Genomic DNA, 6,256 nt, shown 5'->3' with positions numbered 1-6,256 from the left:
AGAAATGTTGCAGGAAAACAGTGAATTAAAACTGGCAGACACACCAACAATATAGAGCAGTGGTTCTCAACCTTCCTAATGCCGAGACCCTTTAACATAGTTCCTCATGTTGTGGTGACCCCAACCATAAAATTATTTTTGCTGCTACTTCATAACTGTAAGTTTGCTACTGTTATGAATAGTAATGTAAATATCTGATATGCAGGAGACTCCCCCCAAGGGGTCGCCACCCACAGGTTGAGAACCCCTGATATAGAGGAAGGAACCTTTAATTGCCAGAGAGAACTCAGGTGCCTCAAAGAGTAAAATGCTGAGTTCTGGGAAATAGTTTTGTTCAAACTCTTTCATTATCAGCTACATAGTTATGGCTACAGATATTAGATACCAGGGGGTTGTTATTGGTTGCAGAATTTTTTTTTTTTTTCAAGATTATTTTAGCTCAGTGTAAAGTTTGCTCTTATCTTTGGAGGAGGAGTTCTGCAGCTGCCTGCTGCTTTCTCGGGATCATTAAGAATTAAGATTTACTTCTCCTTCTTCACTGTCACGTAGCAGGAACAGTGATGGGACAGGTGAAGCTGCAGCAATGACCTCGTCACAGTGCGAGGACAGGCAGCTGTGAGGACAGCTGGGGGTGGGGGGTGGTGTGGGTCAGAGGAAGCTTCCTGGAGGGGTCACCCTTAGCCAAGACGTGAAGGATGATGACACCGTGGAAGCAATCATTACCAGCGGGTGAGCACCTACTATGGGACATGAGTGGAAATTAGGTCGTGGAGGAAAACAGTAGGGAGGACACTGCAGGAGGTGGAAAGATGCTTGAAAAGAGCAGGGTGCCTTCAGATGGGGCGCGGGCTGGGGCATGGCAGAGATGGAACCTGGAGGCCTGAAGGCCATGTAGGAGGCCTGATACCTGGCGAGACACATGAAAGACCAAGTTAAGACGTGAAATAGAAATAGCAAAAACCCTAAGTACATGTGAGGGTCAGGTGGCTGGTGGCTGATTGGTTACACAGGTTAAGAGAGAGGGAGGAGTTGGGGGTGGCTTCCAGGTTTCTGGCTTGAGCAGCCGGTGAATGGTGGTGCCATTTGCCAGGAGGGAACATAGGAGGAGAAGGATTTCTTCTCCTATGGGTGGGCTGGGGAGTGAGGGACTGAGCTCATTTGCTGAGTGTGAAGAGCCTGTGGCTGCAAAACAGCTGGGAGACATCTCCAGAGAGGCAGGAGGTGCCACTGGCCATGGAAATATATGAGAGTTTGAAGTGCATGGGGAGGCCAGGGCCCTAGGAACTCCCCACCTCCTGGTTGACTAAAGCATTCTTGGGGCTGGAGGAAGCCAGGAAAGCATGGAGCCACAGACACCATGTTTGAGGTGCTGGGCCAGCAAGTTGGATACTCCAGAGAGTCAGCTCATTTTCGCCTGTTATTTGAAAAAATATAGACTAACCTCTGCTCTCTGCTGGTTCATACTTTGCTGCAAGGATTAAGAAAAGCTGAGAGGTCAGAGGAGAAATGGCAAAACATCTCCCCATGTATTGTATGTGAGCCTATAGTCAACATCACAAGGTTCCAAGTTGATTTCTTTCAACCTGGCAGATGGCCCTAAAAAATGAATGACTTGGAGGCATAAATCTGAAAGCAACTTTGAAAAGTATCTAGTCCAACTTAGCCCTCACACAGTTGGGAAAACAGAAGCCCCAGAATGGAAGTAGCAATCGGTAGCAATTGGTCTTATCAATGCCTGTTTGCTTTATGCCTGTTATGTCATGAAGTCATTACAAAGCACAGGGGAGCTGGGTTTGAGCCTTGCATGAATTGTGGCTCTCTGCCCCTGGTATGTTTCTTAAAATCCTTGAAGAAGACAGTTTCTCTATAAAACACTTCCCATTGCAGGCCTTATGTTACAAATGGCATTTGAAAGGAAGAGCTCAGTTAGGCACAAAGACTCTTTACTGGGGAAAGTTAGCATCTCTCAGATTTGCTGGGACAATTAGAATTAAGGAGAGGATGGCTTTATGTTAGCAGTGAGGTTAATGTGTCAGTAAAAGCCAAATTGAAAGGTGACTGTGGCTCAAGCTGGTGCAAACCCTTCCCTCACAATCTCCTGAGACCATGGGAAAGTCCTCAGTATGAATATTTTGAAGTGTGTGACCTGCAATAAATATCACCTGTCAGTGCCACTTGGTAGAGTGTGTGGGTTTCTGAGGGCTAAGTCTATGACAATCTGTCTGAAAATCTCACTGATAATTCTAACTTCTGAAAACCTTAGAACCTACTGAGAAAATCCCAAAATTTTAGATTCAGGGTGGGAGATGCTAGAGACAGAGACTGTGTGAACAGGATGGCACTCCTGTGAGAGCTGCTTGGGACCACTGTGGTCACTCAGTACAGCGTTCCCATTTTACAGATGAGGAAACAGGATGTCATGGTGTGAACATATGTGAGCCTCAAATTCATATGTTGAAGCCCTACCCTCTAACATGACAGTATTCAGCAGTGGGGTCATGGAGTTGGAATACATTCTTCTTAGTAAAGCATCACAAGAATGGAGAAGCAAGAATCCGATGTACTCAATTCTGATATGAAGCCAGTAGACGATTTAATACATACCCTCATAAGAGAAAACCTCAAATCAATTCTACGTGGGGGCTGGGGAATGAGAGAGCTGGGAGGGGGATGAAGGAAGGAGATGGGTTATGGTGTACGGTACACTTCTTGGGGGCAGGACACAATTATAAGAAGGACTTTACCTAACAAATGCAAGAACCTGAAGCAATAAATAAAAAAAAAGAGAGAGAGAGAGATGGGGTTTTGGGGAGGTGATTAAGATTAGGTGAGGTCATGAGGGTGGAGTTCTGAATGCGAGGACCATAGATGTGTCTTTAGGAGAGTCCTAGGAGCTTGTTTTTTACCTCTACCCTCTGAGGACATGGTGCATCTATGAACCAGGAAGCCAGCCCTCACTAGATACCAAATCTGCCTCCAGATCACTCCTCCATCATGGCCTTTCCAGCCTCCAGAACTAAATCTCTGATGAATATTTATTTATTGAGAAATAGTTATTTGTTGTGTAAGCCACTCAATCTCTGGTATTTTATTATAGCAGCTGGAGTTGGCTAAGACACAGAGGTTCAAAGAGGAATAGGGGAAAGGAACCTTCTCACCCAGAGTCATCCTAGAGTTTCAGACAAAGATGGACTCTTGGCCCCAAACTCAGGGCTCTTCTCCATATGGCATGAGCTAACTTCTCAGCCCCCAGTAATTTCTTCTCTGAGAACCACACCCAAATATACACAAGAGGGTCTGCGACCACATCTGTATTATATGAGCTGCTCTCCCTGGCTGCCACTTGTTGACCCCGCTGGTCTGTCCAGAGTCTGCCTCCTGAGACTTAGGAGATTTTGAAAATGAAACACACAGAAGCTAGGAGCAACTCAAGGGCTTTGGGAGAGGAGGGTCACAGACTCCTATGGTGCCTTCCCCAAGGCTCCTTGGACCCTCCCACACAAGGCTCAACAACCACCTCTTTCTGTGAGATGCTCCAATACAGTCCCTTCCTTGCTTACGATTCCATTGGTTTTTCTCTGTTACTTCCCGCTTAAGGACCTTAACTAATATATACCGAAGGAAAGCCAGTGAGTGGCCTTGTTGGGACCAGAGTGCATGGGGACATTGCTTCTGAATGTGAAGCAGAGCTCTAAGTAGGCAACAAGATGACTTCTTGCTTCTGTTCAAACTCCTGCAGTCCACTGCGTCAGGCCCTTCAGGGACTGTCCCTCCCCTTCCCCACGATCCAGAAGGAATGCCATATTGGCACCTCTCCTCACTCCCTGCCCCAGCTGCCCGGGCTGGGAGGAAGTAGCTCATGAAAGTTGGGCCAATGAGCTCCTCTCCTGAGGAATTTGGACTCGGGACAAGGAGATGTCAGTTCCACCTGGCTGCTCTCTTGAACAGAGGAGACATAGGCTTTGGAGCGTGAATGACAGACATTGTTCTGTGGCTGGGAAACAGAGAGCCAGAAGTCTCCTGCAGCAAAAGGAACAGTGGAAGCCAATGCCCCAAAACAAAGAGAGACAGAGGGCTCTCTGCAACCCCTGAAGCTCTCCCTTCCTCTGCTCCAGATGGTTCCTGAGGCCCTTAGGTTCTGTGAGACACTCAAGTGGCCTTGTGCCGCTTGCTACTTTCTGCTCACTGATTCCTAGTGGCTTCCTGTGGCTGTCACCCAAAAGAGTTGGAACTCCCAGGCCATGGCTGCTTTTTTTTTCCATTTTTTTTTTTTTATTAAATCATAGCAGTGTACATTAGTACTATCATGGGGTACAGTGTACTGTTTCTGTGTACAATTTGAAATACTTTCATCCAACTGGTTAACATAGCCTTCATGTCTTTTTCTTAGTTATTGTGTAAAGACATTTATATTCTATAATTAGAGAGATTCAGCCATGGCTGCTTGACTGCAGGGGTGGGCTGGGAGTAGGGCTGCCCCTAACTGGGATCTTGAAGGAGAGACCGATGTTTGTTTGATGGGAAGGGAGGGGATATTCTAGCAGCAGCAGCACAGCTCCGAGGGATCTCAAAGAGCCAAATTTCTTTCCCAAACAGTGAGGAATGAGGTGTAGGTCCCTATGGAGGTTACAGTCTCATATCAAAACCAAGCAAGACAGGCATACTGTTGGCCATCTTGGTAATTATAACAACCACTATTTGTTGAGTGTTTATAATGAGTTATAATATAAATTGTTATTCCCATTTTACAGGTGGGGGAACTGAAGCTTGGGGGTGCACACGGATAGGATTCAGGCCCACACAGGCTAACTCTAGTGCTTGTACTCCTAAAACCACTATGCCTACCACTACCAAGGAGAGGTGGAGAAACTGAGGCACAGAGTTTAGAACTTATTGACAATGACTCAGCATGAGATTTGGAGACTGAGCTTACATTTTCCAAATCAGACCTGACTTTAATACCTTCATCTTAGGAAGTCTGTTTTTTTGTGATGACTTACACTCTATTCTTAGCCTCAAACTTTGGAAGGGGATTGGTAACCTTAGGTCCCAGAAGAATGCCACAAAGAGTCTTTCAAGATCAGGCACCGCAGTCAGTGACCAGCTTCCCAACTGCAGAAGACTTAAGGGAAAGTAGCATATGAAATCAGTGCTGTGAGCTGATTTGGTTTGTGGGTTTCCCGACAACCGTGTATCTGAGGGTACTTCTTATACTCAGTTATAGCTTTAGGGAAACATCTTATCAGTGCAGGGCAGAGGCCCCTGTGCAGCCCTTGGTCTCCATGCTCCTGCCTGGCTGGTCAGCTGCACATGGTGCCTGCTGTGAAAGAGGCAGATTCACTTGTTGGCTGCCTGGTCCACCAGCCATGCCCACCCCCTGGGCTCTCCCTTGCTCACCTCCATTCTAGAGGCTACATGAGCTAGATTTGTTTTCTGACTTATTGGAGGTGGTGATGTGATCCAGTTCTGGCCAAGGAATCCAAAGCAGAAGCTAGTTAGCGGTTTCAGGAAGAGATTTCCATACTGGTGCTGTCCCTTCTATCTCTTCTTCCTGCCTGGACAATGACTTAGGTGTTTGGAGCTGCAGCAGCCTCTGTAGACCGTCAGGAAAAGTTGAGGGAAGGGTAGATACACTAGTGCCAACCCTAGGGGCCCCACAGCAAAACCAACAGCCAATTAACTCTAGATTTCCCATTAGCGAGAAAAAAATGCCCTTCTTTGTTTAAGCTGGTGCTGAGTCTGCTGGTTCTGAGATGGGAATGCATCCTGACTGATTACCCATCTCAGAGCCAGAGTATGGGCGGAGACACTGATCAGCTAGCCCATTGTTTTTGTCGACTTTCTCACTCTTTCTTCTTTCCCAGAACCTTTGTTAAAAAACCTTATTGAGAATTGTGATTAAGTAAAAATTGGAGGGACAGATCCTTTGGCCAAAGCAGTGTGTCCAGGAACAGAGTACCCCTCCCCCAGGCCCCCATGATTGTGTCCAACCTCCTCATCCTACAAATGGGAAGACTGAGGCCTAGCACACTGCAGGGCTGTGCATTGGGCAATCTGGGCAGAGTCAATGAGGCCAGGCAGGCGCCAGCTCTCAAGGGAGCTCTCCCATCCTCTTACTGTAGGGCTTTACATGTTATAAGGAGTTTCACAAACAAGATCTCAAATGAGGAAAGAAGGCCACAGAAATATGAACTGACTTGCCAGAGGTCACACAGCTGATGAATAGCCCATGTTTTAATGAATGACTGATACTCTT

Source organism: Otolemur garnettii, unplaced genomic scaffold, assembly GCF_000181295.1.
Source record: "Otolemur garnettii isolate 467f Iridium unplaced genomic scaffold, OtoGar3 scaffold00145, whole genome shotgun sequence".
Classification (NCBI taxonomy): Eukaryota; Metazoa; Chordata; class Mammalia; order Primates; family Galagidae; genus Otolemur; species Otolemur garnettii.
The sequence above is the reverse complement of the archived record's forward strand: the minus strand, read 5'-3'. Positions refer to the sequence as shown.